Raw genomic sequence first — 13,964 nt, forward strand, 5'->3', positions numbered from 1 at the left:
ATGCTTTCCTCTATTCCCTTGTCTTGCTCTGCTACAACTTTTCTAGTTAAGCTTCCTATTTTGATTCTCTGGTTGATGTATGAATATTTTAATGCTCTGGCAGGTCGCAGTCATAGTGGGCTTCCTTGGCTTCACTCGGTCCTAGCAAGGTAAGTTCACCCCTCCATGCTATAGCTTGTCTTCTTCATTTTTCTTCAACACTAACGGCAGTCGCCCCTTTGTCTACAGGGTTTTCACTGTTGACTATGACTCAGTTGGGGTTTCGTTCCTCCAATGCAAATACTCTTCAGGTAAGCGACTCTTTTGGTTGTGCTTGTCAATTTTTTTTTACTTCCAGGTTGTTCTCGGCATACAGTTAACTGACATGCTCTGTTGGTTCTCTGTGGCAGGTTGGGATTTGCTCCAGACTTGGTCTTCGAAACGATTACAAACAATGGCTCTGGTAGGGTCATTCTCTATTGTTGTTACTTAATTTGTAGTATTATTACTCTGTCTAGACACTAGAAAAAGTCCCAGTACTCCTTCGTTTAGTTGTCTTTGCTGTCGAGTGACCTTGGCTCTGTTTGTATGTAATCTTCGACTGTTGTTCGAGCTCTAGACACTTGTAATTTATTCGCCTTTTCTATTGTGACCGACTAGGGTCCAACCCTGGCTTTTGGGCTTTGGCTGTTTCATATTATCTTACTCTGTTTTAATCAATCACTTTGAATTGTTCTTGATGTATGCCAGTATTATAGTTATAAAGGAGGAATTAACAAGAAATTTTGTGTAAATGGGTTACCTCTGTTTTGGATTTCGTTCTTCAGTAGTTGTATTCTCGTTCTGTTGAGAACTGGCTCGTAACTATTGTCTGCTTTCATATACTTGGGAACTGTTGTTGTTTTTACTGGAACTCTGTGTTGGGAACACTTGTTATGGCTTCTTTGTTGAATTCAGGAACTATGTATATGTCTACTAGAAGAATTAGATGGAAACAATTAGTGCTATTTAATTCACACACATAGTAATTAGAGGGAAGAAATAAATAACATAGACAGTTTGTTTGCAGATGGATTTAGATACTCAGGTGTTTGAAAATTATTTTCTCCTTTTGTATTTCTATTCTCGTGCATTGAACCCCTTCAAAATGTATTACATTGGTTTTTGTATTGTATTCAAACAGTTACTCGAACTGTTCACAGTTACCCTTCAGTTGCTTTTATAGTTACATAATTGATAACTATTTTGGGTTTTCTTATGCTGTAGGATTTACAATATTTTTTTTAAATGAAAAGACAGTTGTAAGATAGATTAATAAAATGACAGAACAATGTGATGGTAATGACCCTAACCTAACTGTACTGTTCCTAATATCCCTTAACTAATAATAAAATTAAAAAAACTAGTTCCTAGACACTGTTTTGATCAACAAATGTAAATGAAACTAAATGACAATGAACCTGTCCTCCTTAGCTAAGACCAAACACCTTTCATGGTACCCTTAGCTGGATGCTCCTACATCAGGCTCCTAGGGTAATAAAAATTCATGACTCCGGTCCATGAGCTTCTCGACTGAATAGCCCACCTGCTATATTTGTTTGGCATCAAGCCATGAATTGTCCTCAATGGGACGGTCCTTCCACTTGACCAGATATTGCAGATATTCTTTCTACTGAGTTCGCTTGGCTGCCTGAGTGTAGAGGATCCTCTCGATCTCAAGGGGTTGAGCGGAAGGCATTTGTCTCATCCAAGTCTCACTCCCTTCCTGTGTGTCCTATGTAGGTCGTGCTGTACTGTCTTTCTCAAGACTGGTAGTATATAGAAACAAATCTACCACATTGAAGATGGGCGAGATGCCTATTCCAGGTGGCAGCTATAATTCATAAGCATTGGCTGAAAGTTTTCGGAGAATTTTACAAGGGCCAATCTTTTTGTATAGCAGTTTGTTATATGCACCTCTAGGAAAACGTTCCTTGCACAAATGTGCGAGGACTTCATCCCCCACATTAAACTATACCTCTCGTCGTTTCAGATCTGCCCGCTGCTTATACTTTTGACTGTTGTCCTGCAACTTCATTTTTACCTACTCGTGTAGGTCATTCATTGCCTTGGCGAAATCTTCTCCATCAGCACTCCATCTTTCCTGCTGTCCTAGATCTCGTAACTCATGCACTTCGCAAGGATGCATGCCATATAAGATCTAAAAAGGACTGTACCTAATCTAAAAATCACTCTTGAGTGATCGCAGTTAAATAATTATTGAATGAAGGTATTATAGACTCATGTTCTAGTGTGTGTCTATGTCTTTTAGGCAACGGATCGATCAGATTGCAAAATACACAAACACTAGAAAGATGGAAAACAATAAGAGAAACACAGTAAGAAAATACAAGAACACAACAAATTAATAAGGAGTTCACCCTATCCTCCAGGGCTACGTCTCCGGTTCAACTTTTAGTGGTGGCCTTCTTTTATTTGTCTTTAAAGCAAATATTTACAATGAGGAGCTCAATTTGAGTCTCCTGAAACAGATAATACTTGGTAGGGTGGTTCTTGGATTCTCCAAGCCACTAGAGTGCACAGACTCTTTTCCTTTCCAAGTCTTGACCTCTCTGGTCTTTAATGGGAGGAGACCAATGTGGTGCTCAATTCCCGATAGATCTTCACAGGGATTTGCTTGAACCTCTCAAGCCTTCTGTCTGCTCGATGCTGCCTTAGGTCAGCTCGGCTCTCTGATTTCTGTTTCTTGCTTCACTGTCTTTTCTTCGCTCTCACTCTCTCTGTCTTCGTTTTCTTCTCCTATTCTGTTCTCTGTCTGTTCATGGCTTAAAGCCAATCTATCCTTGATTGTTCGCTTCCTCTTCCGCCCCTTCAGATTGCCTGCTGATGTTCATTTGGAGTTCCCTACCTCTGCGTCATTGCCATCGTCCACAAGGAAGTGGCCACTTGTCTTCTCACGAACTGCGCCAACTCTTCCTTGACAGTTCGGTAATTCAGTTAAACTGTGGAATGATTCATCCACCAACTCAGCGGTCAAATAGGACTTCATAATTTTACATGCCGCGGCTTAATTCCCCTGTCAATTCCAGTTTCTCCATTGGGTGCAATCTCCACCGTCAGATCTAGATCACCCAGTTCCTACAGTGTTCACTCATTTCGCACGGTGTTCTCTCATCCACCGGACACACATCGTGCGATGAATGGAATAGCTCATTTTCAACCAAATCCGCTTACCGCCCAAGGATTCCCTCGATATACCGCCGGTTTTGGAGCGCAGGACCCGCCTTTCACCTTAGCGCTTTCCCCATGGTTTCCTGGCTTCCCATGCAACCGAGCACTCGGGCCTTTCCTTCTCGAGGGTTTTTTCCCATCTTAGTGTGAATCGCGCATCAGAAATGGCCTCCGTTTCCAGATCCAGGCTTCCCAACTGCCAGTTTTGCGTCCTGCGCAGTCTCCATGGGCCTCGATTAGCATGCTTTGACCAAGGTCCTCGTCGTTCCTTGTTGGCTGCAAACTACCACTATCCAGAGGTCTTCTTGATCACTCTTTGTTCATAAATTTCTAAGGTCTGTCCTAATTTGATAAAGTCATGGAACTTTGATAATTCTTCATGGATCCAATTTAGATCACGGCCTTCCCATTGAAAAAGCTTTTGGACCACCAAAAGTTGGTTTTCAAGCATCGACTAAGTGAGGGCACAATTGTCTCACTTGTCCAATCTCTGTCCACTTTGCACTGCTCGGCTTTGAACCCTTGAGCCCAATTCTGAGGTACTCAACATCTCCTTTTCTTGTCATCCTCACCTCCCTGTCCAGAACTGTGTCTTCCTGCAATTCATTAAGATATTTAGGTAGCAAGTCATCAATAGAAGGCAATTGACTCTGCTCTTCGGGATCCTCAATTAGTGAAGGTTCAAACAACCTCAAGCAATTTGCATTTATGACTGAGTAGATGTGCATGTAAGCTGGTAGATCAAGGCGAAAAGCATTCTCACCAATCTTCTCAAGTATCTTGAAGGGTCCATACCTGATAGGCTTTAGCTTTTTACCTTCACCTTGCATCCTGTCCTTGCTGATATACAGCTAGACTTGGTCACCAACTTGGAAACTATGCTCCATCTGATGCTTGTCATGCCTTGCCTTGTATTTGGCTTGGCTCTTTTCCAGTTGTTCCTGTACTGCCTGGTGGATCTCTTGGATTTGTTCAATGAACCTAGTTGCCTTGTCCACATCACTGTGTCCCTCAACTGTGGTGTCTTTACCAAAGACAAAATCCAAAGGAGACCTTGGTGTGAAACCAAAACAGGTCTCAAAAGGAGATCTCTGTGTAGAAGAATGTTTTTCTCTGTTGTAAGCATGCTGCACATAACACAAATGTTCATCCCAAAGCTTAGGATGTTTGCTGCAATATCCTCTGAGTAACTAGATCACTGTCCTATTAACTACTTTTGTCTGGCCATCAGTTTGTGGATGAAAAGTTGTGCTTTTCTTCAGTTTGGTGTCCATCAGTTCCCACAGACTTGACCAAAACTTCCCCACAAATCGGGTGTCTCGATCAGATACAATGGAAGTGGGTAATCCAAAATGAACCCATACATGTTCAAAGAATAGTTTTGTAGTTTGTTCAGCTGTAATCTGTTTATTACAAGGTATCAAAATACACATTTTGCTGAACCTATCCATAACAACATATAGATAATCATGACCTTTCCTAGATTTAGGCAGTCCTCCAACAAAATCCATGGAAAAACTTTCCCAAAGGTGAGAAGGAACTAGTAATGGAGTGTACAAGCCTAGTTTTCTATTGTTGGGCTTGATTTTGGCACACATAGTACACCCTCTTACATATCTAGAAACTGTCTCGTTCATTTTTGGCCAATAGCAAAATCTTTGCAGTTGTGCAACTGTTTTACTTACCCCAAAGTGACCTGATATCAGAGAAGTGTGTACTTCTCTAATTATATTTACTCTTTCAGTTTGTGGAATGCATAACTTCCCACAATGGTATAAGAGTCAATCCTTTACATGATAATCTAATTCTTCTAATCGTTTGCCTTGACTTAAAGTTGCATATACATCTTTAAAGTCTATATCTTGAGCATATTGTTCAATGTAGCTTTCATGTAGCACAGAATTATGCTTAAGTATAGTAGATGCATCTATAATGGGTCTAGATAACATGTCTGCAACTTTATTGTGTATGCCCTTTTTATATCTGATGACTAAATGAAATTTTTGTAGAAAACCCATCCATCTATAGTGCCTTGATTGCTACAACTTAGTTTGGGAGTGTAGATATTGAAGTGGTTGATGATCAGTATGTATTACTGTCTCTTTGCCCATTAAGTAATGTTTCCACTTTTTCACACTCTGAACTAATGCATACAATTCCTTATCATATGTAGGATAATTAACTACTGCAGAATTAAATGTCTCAGAATGATAACATATGGGTTTACCATGCTGTGTCAACACTGCTCCCATGGAATAGTCACTAGCATCTGTTTGGATCTCAAATGGTATTTGAAGATCAAGCAGTGCTAGTACATGTGTTGTACTAATATTTTCTTTCAAGGTGTCGAAGGCTTTCTGCTGTTTTCCTCCCCACTGAAACACCTTGTTCAATCCTGTTAAAGCATGTAAGGGAGCTGCAATTAAGGAAGAGTTAGAAATGAACTTCCTCTAATATTGTGCTACTCCTAAGAAGCTTCTAACTTCTGTAGTAGATTTGGGTTTAGGCCAGTTTACAATGACTGCCACCTTAGAGGGATCTATCTTCAATTCACCACCCCCTACTATATGACCCAAATAATTCAAAGATGTTTTGCAAAATTCACATTTGGAGAGTTTAACATGAAGTTTTTCTCTTTTCAAAACATCTAATGTCTGGTTAACATGCTTTAAGTGTTCTTCCCACGTTTTACTAAAAGTCAAAATGTCATCCAGATACACAATAACAAAATCATAAAGAAAAGGTTTGAGTATATCATTCATTAATCTCATGAAAGTAGCAGGAGCATTAGTTAAGCCAAAATGCATAACCAACCACTCATACAATCCCTGCTTTTTTTTGAAAGCAGTCTTCCATGCATCTTGTTCTGCAACTCTAACCTGATGGTATCCACTATGCAAGTCTAGCTTGGAGAAATAAACAGCTTCTTTCAATTGATCTAAAAGATCATCTATGCGAGGAAGGGGATAACGATTTTTTATTGTTATCTTATTCAGTGCTCGATAGTCAATGCACATTCTACACGAACCATCTTTCTTTCTCACCAAAACGATTGGTGACCCACATGGTGATGTGCTAAGTTTGATGAACCCTTTCTCGAGCAACAACTGCACCTGCTTCTTGATTTCAGCATTCTCTAAAGCGGAAAACCTCTTATACCTCTGGTTGCAATGGTTGTTTCATCTCCTGAGTCTGACCCCAAATCTTTCTAAATAGCTATAGCAGTCTTCTTCTTCTTTCCCTCGAACTTCTTAGGTCTCAGCTCTGGATGTAGAATCGAACAATGCTCATCATCATGCCCATCATTTTTACAGTGAGTGCATGAAGCCTTGCTTTTCTGTGCAGTGTTACCCTTCCTGGCTTTCCATTTCTATTTTCTTTTCTCCTTATTCTTGCTTGCAGTGGGTTGGGATGATCCCCCAACTTCTGGACTTCCATTCTTTCCTCTAGCTTCTAGATGAGTAGCTTGTACAAATACCTCCTCTATACTAGTGGGATTAAACATGAGGATAGTGTGCCTCATGTAGTTTTGTAGACCACCAATGTACTTCAACAAAGTCTTAGGTGAGTCTAATGAGATTCATAGAATCAATGCTCTCTTTCTAAATTCTTGAGTGTACCCTTGCACACTTCGCCCTTTCAACTGTCGAAGAGTTTGCCAACTCACCATGGCTTGTTGCATGTAGGCCAAAAGATAGAACTACTTTTTGATTGCAGAAACAAATTCACTCCATATAGAGATGGTCTTACCATGTCTTTTCATGTCAGCTTGGGTTCTGCCTTCCCACCAAACCAAGGCAGTGCCTCCAAGGCGTAGGCTTGCTAGCTGAATCTTGCTCTTGTCTGAATCGATATTCTGTACTCTGCAATAAACATCAATTTGTCTAATCCAATTGTCCAACTTTTCTGCATTCAACTCTCCATCATATATAGGTAAATCAAATTTAACATCTAGTTTGATCAAAGATGCTTTCTTTTTAGGGCTATTAGGAGGTGTGAGAAAGCTTTCCTCTTTCCCTTTGCCTTTTGAGTGGTCATGGGAATGTGACTCATCTTCTCCTTTGTCTTGCTTAGAGCCTAATGAATCTTCATCGTTATGTTTTCTAAAGTCCCTATACATTTATTCTACCATGGACTTTATGGCTAGGAAACTACCTATGAATTAAGGGTCTGGCCCCATAGAACCTTCTTCTAACATTGTCTTCCGAGGATAGACTCTCTCGATTTCAGGATTAGTTTCGACCAACTCTCCTTCTCCTAATTTGAGCTTTGATCTAGTTCGCATTCAACAGCTAAACCAACACAAGCTTGTCTAACCTTAACAGCCTAAAGCTCTGATACCACTTGATTTGAAAATCACTCTTGAGTGATCGCAATTAAATAATTATTGAATGAAGGTATTACAGACTCATGTGTCAGTGTGTGTCTATGTCATTTTAGGCAACGAATCGATCAGATTGCAAAATACACAGACACTGGAAAGATGGAAAATAGTAAGAGAAACACAGTAAGAAAATAAAAGAATACAACAAATTAATAAGGAGTTCACCCTATCCTCCAGGGCTACGTCTCCGGTCCAGCTTTCAGTGGTGGCCTTCTTTTATTGTGTCTTTAAAGCAGAGATTTACAAAGAGGAGCTCAACTTGAGTCTCTCGAAATAGATAATACTTGGTAGGGTGGTTCTTGGATTCCCCAAGCCACTAGAGTGCACAGACTCTTTTCCTTTCCAAGTCTTGACCTCTCTAGTATTTAATGGGAGGAGCCCAATGTGGTGCTCAATTCCCGACAGATCCTCACAGGGATTTGCTTGAACCTCTCAAGCCTTCTGTCTGCTCGATGCTGCCTTAGGTCAGCTCAGCTCTTTGTTTTCTACTTCTTGCTTCACTGTCTTTTCTTCGCTCTCGCTCTCTCTGTCTTCGTTTTCTTCTCCAGTTCTATTCTCTATCTATTCATGGCTTAAAGCCAATCTATCCTTGACTGCTCACTTCCTCTTTCGCCCCTTCAGATCGCCTGCTGCTATTCGTTTGGAGTTCCCTGCCTCTGTGTCATAGCCATCATCCACAGGGAAGTGGCCACTTGTATTCTCACGAACTGCGCCAACTCTTCCTCGACAGTTCGGTAATTCAATTAAACTATGGAATGACTCATCTGCCAACTTAGCAGTCAAATCGGACTTCACAATTTTACATGCCGCGGCTTAATTCCCCTGTCAATTCTGGTTTCTCCATCGGGTGCAATCTCCGTCGTCAGATCTGGAGCCCCTAGATCCTACGGTGTTCGCACATTTTGCACAGTTGACTTGCTCGACCATTAGCGTGCGATGAGAGGCAGTTTTCTCTCTCATCCATCGGACACACGTCGTGCGATGAATGGAATCGCTCGTTTTCAGCCAAATCCACTTACCGCCCAAGGATGCCCCTGATATATCGCTGGTTTTGGAGTGCGGGACTTGCCTTTTTCCTTAGCACTTTCCCCACAGTTTCCTGGCTTCCCATGCGACCGAGCACTCGGGGCCTTTCCTTCTCGAGGGGTTTTGCCCAGATTGCGCATCAAAAATGGCCTCCATTTCCCGATCCGGGCTTCCCAACTACCAGTTTTGCCTCCTGCGCGGTCTCCATGGGCCTCGGTCAGCGCGCTTTGACCGAGGTCCTCGTCGTTCCTTGCTGGTTGCAAACTTCCACTGTCCAAAGGTCTTCCTGATCGCTCTTTGTTCATAAATTTCTGAGGTTTGTCCTGATTTGATATAGTCATGGCACTTTGATAATTCTTCATGGATCCAATTCGGATCAATACCCCGTGCTGCGATTGGGTGAGTCGTTGTAAGCGAACTCTACCTGGGCAAGCACACGATCCCACATTCATGAATTTTCCTCAATCAAACTTCGTAGAAGGTTCCCCAAGCTCCTATTTACCACCTCTATTTTCCCATCGGTTTGCGGGTGATAAGCAGATCTGAAACTTAACTGCGTGTCCATCCTTTTCCACATGGTGCGCCAAAAGTGCCCTGTAAACTTCATGTCCCTGTCGGAAATAATGGACTTAGGTAGGCCATGTAGCCTGAAGATCTCTGTGAAAAATAAGTGGGCCACGTGAGTGGCATCACTGGTCTTTTTACAAGGGATGAAATGTGCCATTTTTGAGAACTAGTCTACTACTACCATCACCGAATCATAACCCTGTTGCGTCCTTGGTAGACCCAAGACAAAATCCAAACTGACTGAGTCCCACGGTCTACTTAGAATGGGCAATGGTGTGTAGAGTCCCGTATTCTGACTGTGTCCTTTCGCCAACTGACACACTTTACATCTGGTCACAAATCTCTGCACATCCCTTTGCATTCTTAGCCAATAATAAAAATGGCTGAGCTAATCTAATGTTTTTTCTATGCCGAAATGCCCGGCTAGACCTCCACTGTGCTTCTCCCGAATGATATTCTCTCTCATTGAACAATCAGGAATGCATAACTGTCCCCCTTTAAACAATAGCTTCTCTTGCAAATTATAGTCCAACCATGGACTATTGTTTCTCAGCAAAGGATTCTGATAGGCTTCATAAGCCTCTTTGAAATCCATGTCGATCTGATACAAGTCTTTCAAATGCTCAAAGCCCAGCACTTGTATCGTACTCTCCTGCAAGAGCAAAGCTCTTCTGCTCAACGCATCTACCACCTTGTTGGCCTGTCCGCTAATGTGTTTCAACACAAAGGTGAAACTCTACAAATATTCAACCCACTTAGCATGCTTGTGATTCAGCTTATGCTGTTGCATCACGTATTGCAGTGCAGAATTATCATAAAATAAAACAAACTCATTCCCCAGCAGATAGTGTCTCCAATGCTTCAGTGCTTGGACGACAACATAGAATTCTTTGTCATAATATGAATACTTTTGCCTGCTCTCATTCAACTTCTCACTGAAAAACGCAACAGGTTTGTCTCCTTGGCTAAGTACAGATCTAATGGCCGTACCGCTTAAATCACAGCGAACCTGAAAAAGCTTGTTAAAATCTGGCAATCTCAAGATTGGTCTTTCTGTGATCTTCTTCTTCAGTAGCTGAAAGATTTTCTCTGCTGCCTCGGTCCAACGAAAAGGCTGACTTGCCTTTTTTATAGTGTCCAACATAGGTGCATAGATCTCACTGAAATTCCTTATAAATTTACGGTAAAAACTTGCCAGCCCATGAAAACTACGTACCTCAAACAGACTTTTTGGGGATGGCCAGTTAATGATTGCTGCAATCTTCTCTAGGTCCATCTTCAACTCGTTTTTTGCAATCACAAAACCCAGATAAACCAGTTCTCTTTGAAGAAAAGTGCATTTTTTAAGATTTATCAGCAACTTATTCTGCTGCAATTTTTCCAGCACACTTCGAACATGTCGAAAGTGTTCCTCCCTCGTCTTGCTGAAAATTAATATATCATCAAGATACACTATTACAAACTTTCCAATGAACTCTTTCAGCATTTCGTTCATCAGCTGCATAAAGGTACTAGGGGCGTTACTTAATCCGAATGGCATTACTAGCCACTCATACAACCCTTCATTGGTCTTAAAGGTTGTCTTCCACTCATCCCCTTCCCTAATTCGAATCTAATGATAACCACTCTTCAAATCAATTTTCGAGAAATATGCTGCCCCGCTCAGGTAGTCCATCATATCGTCCATCCGTGGCAGTGGAAATCTGTACCTGATGGTAATTTTATTGATGGCCCTCGAATCCGTGCACATTCACCATTCTCCTCCTTTCTTGGGAGCGAGAACTGTTGGAATTGCGCAGGGGCTCAAACTCTCCCTTATCAGCCCTTTATCCAGTAATTCCTACACCTGTTTTCTGATTTCCTCATTATCTTTGGGGCTCATCCGGTATGCTTCCTTGTTCGGTAGACTTGCTCCAGGTATAAAGTCAATATGATGACTTATACTTCTCTTGGGAGGCAATTTATCTGGTAAATCGTCCACTACAATATCGTTGAATTCCTGCAGCATTTTCTAAATTTCTGCAGGCAAATCTGACACTTCTGTGTGTAACAACACCGTTTTTTCCCTTCTCACAACAACATAGTTCACTTCACTATCTTCAATCTGCCTCAAAAACTGTTTTCCACTCATTAATAACACTTTCGTCCCGCTTGTTTCTGCTGTCTCCTCCTCCTTGATGGGCACAAGTGTGTGCTTGATCCCATCTTTGACAAACTTGTAACAGTTTGTCTTCCCATCATGTACTACCTTCCGATCATACTGCCATGGCCTTCCTATCAGTATATGACATACGTCCATTGGCATAATATCACAAATAACCTTGTCTTTATACCTGCCAATATGGAACTCAACTTCACAATGTTCATCCACCAATAGCTGATGGCCTTTATGCAACCACGATACCTTGTAGGGAGTGGGTTGCTTCAGCCGCTTCAACCCAACTTCTCTACCATCTCTTTGGCAACCAGAGTATCCGTGCTCCCACTATCAATAATCAACTTACAGCATTTTCCGTGTGACTTACAAACTGTCCGGAATAATGCTTTCCTTTGAGTTTGTTCAGCTGTTTCTTTAGCTGGTTTTAACAACACTTTATTCAAAACTAAGGCTTCCCCTGTTTCCAGCACATTTTCTGCTTCCTGGGGAGGTGCCTCTACTTCCTCTGGCTGGGCAACATACGCTCCTCTTTGACCAGCTTGTTCTGCTTCAGGACACTCAAAAGATCTATGCCCCCACTTGTGGCACCTGTAGCACTGATAGTTAGCTCCTCTACCTCGGCCATTCCCTATTCCTCGCTGATATGGCCTGCCACCTCTAATGTTGTCTCCTTTTTCTGCTGTCCCTGTAGTTTTGGAACTGTTGCCCTCTTCACTATTATTGGTAGTTCATCCTCTGCCATAGGACTATCCTCTTCCTCTGCATGTTCCTCATCCTCTCCTAGCATTTTGTTTTCTGGTGATCTTCTCCTCTGCCTTCATGGCACTCTGGTAGGCTTCCTTTATATTTTTTGGGGAGAGAATACTGATTTCATCCAATATTTCCAATCTTAAACCATTTACATACCTTCTTGTTTTCTCCACGGTGTCCTCAGTGTAACCAGCTCTTAAATTTACTCGGGAGAATTCTTCAGTATATTCTCTTACTTTCATCCCTTTTTGCCTCAAATTCTACACTTGCTGATGTAGTGCAATCTGGTAATCTTTGGCCAAAAATCTACCCTTCAACTTGGCCACCATTCTTGGCCATTTCTTTATTGGAAACTTGTTCATCCTTCTTCTTTCCACTTGGACACTATCCCACCACAAGGCTGTGTCTCCCTTCAGCTTTGTTGCAACAAACTTAACTCTCTGATCTTCACTGACCTCTTCACACTAGAAATATTTGTCCAATTCGCTGATCCAGTCCAATAAAACTTCTGTGGACAAGCTGCCATCATAATTTGGAATCTCTGGCTTAGGCTTGCTACTAGCCAATAGGACCAACCTCAACAATCTCATTTCTGGCCCTTCTTCATCCGATCCATCTGTTGTAACTATGGCTTCTTCTTTGCTGTCATCTCCTACCTCTGGATCCCTTCTCCTCCCTGCTTCAACTACCTCCAAATGGGCAGTAAGGATCCTAATTTCCTCCCGCAATCCTTCCCATACTACTCTCCGAGCACCTCTTCCATGACCTCATCTTCCAACCTCCATTTCTCAGGAAAACTCCAAATCCTGTTTTGATACCATAATATAATGGGACCAACCCGTAACTATGGATTAACGTTAATTAACCAATGATTAATTTTTGATCTGGGTCAACACATATGATTAGTGTTAAGCAATTGGATTAACCGGGATATTTGTCTGTCGCATTGATTTCGGAGTTATTGTTGGTATGCTGGTTGTACTCACCTCGATTTCCGCCTTCCCGTTCTTTGGTGTTACCAAAACCCTCGTTTCATTTCACTTGGTCATTTCCTGGTTTGCTCTCTGCTGCTATGAGGGTTTGTGTGCTCGGCCTACTTGCAACTGTGTAGAGCTTGGCAATATGCTCTGTATGCACCCAGCTATGGATTCCTCCACCTGGTGGCAAGGTATCTCCGCCCACACTTGCAGTTTCGTCGCCTGGTTGCCTGGGCACTGTACTGAAGGCTTCGTCAACTTCGTGAGAGGGTTTATGTCGTTCCTCTATTGGCTCTTTAACCTTCTGCGTGGTTATTATGCTTTCCTCTGTTCCCTTGTCTTGCTCTGCTACAATTTTTCTAGTTAAGCTTCCTGTTTTGATTCTCTGGTTGATGTATGAATATTTTAATGCTCTGGCAGGTTGCAATCACAGCGGGCTTCTTCGGCTTCACTTGGTCTGGCAAGTAAGTTCACCCATCCATGCTATAGCTTGTCTTCTTCATTTTTCTTCAACACTAACGGCAGTCGCCCCTTTTTCTGCAAGGTTTTCACTATTGACTGTGACTCAGTTGGGGTTTTGTTCCTCCAACGCAAATACTCTTCAGGTAAGCGACTCTTCTGGTTGTGCTTGTCAATTTTTTTTACTTCCAGGTTGTTCTCGGCATACAGTTAACTGACATGCTCTGCTGGTTCTCTGTGGCAGGTTGGGGTTTGCTCCAGACTTGGTCTTCGAAACGATTACAAACAATGGCTCCGGTAGGGTCGTTCTCTGCTGCTGTTACTTAATTTGTAGTATTATTCCTCTGTCTAGACACTGGAAAAAGTCCCAGTACTCCTTCGTTTAGTTGTCTTTGCTGTCGAGTGACCTTGGCTCTGTTTGTATGTAATCTTT

General features: G+C 41.9%; 1 pseudogene; it reads left to right on the plus strand.

Moving 5' to 3' along the window:
- The first annotated feature begins 245 nt into the window (after positions 1–245).
- The window catches only part of LOC149195739 (acyltransferase GLAUCE-like), a 49,518-nt pseudogene continuing 35,799 nt past the window's right edge, over positions 246–13,964 (plus strand).

Source organism: Pinus tabuliformis, chromosome 2_2 (genome assembly GCF_031772625.1).
Source record: "Pinus tabuliformis cultivar Carrire ecotype Pingquan chromosome 2_2, CPIR1, whole genome shotgun sequence".
Classification (NCBI taxonomy): Eukaryota; Viridiplantae; Streptophyta; class Pinopsida; order Pinales; family Pinaceae; genus Pinus; species Pinus tabuliformis.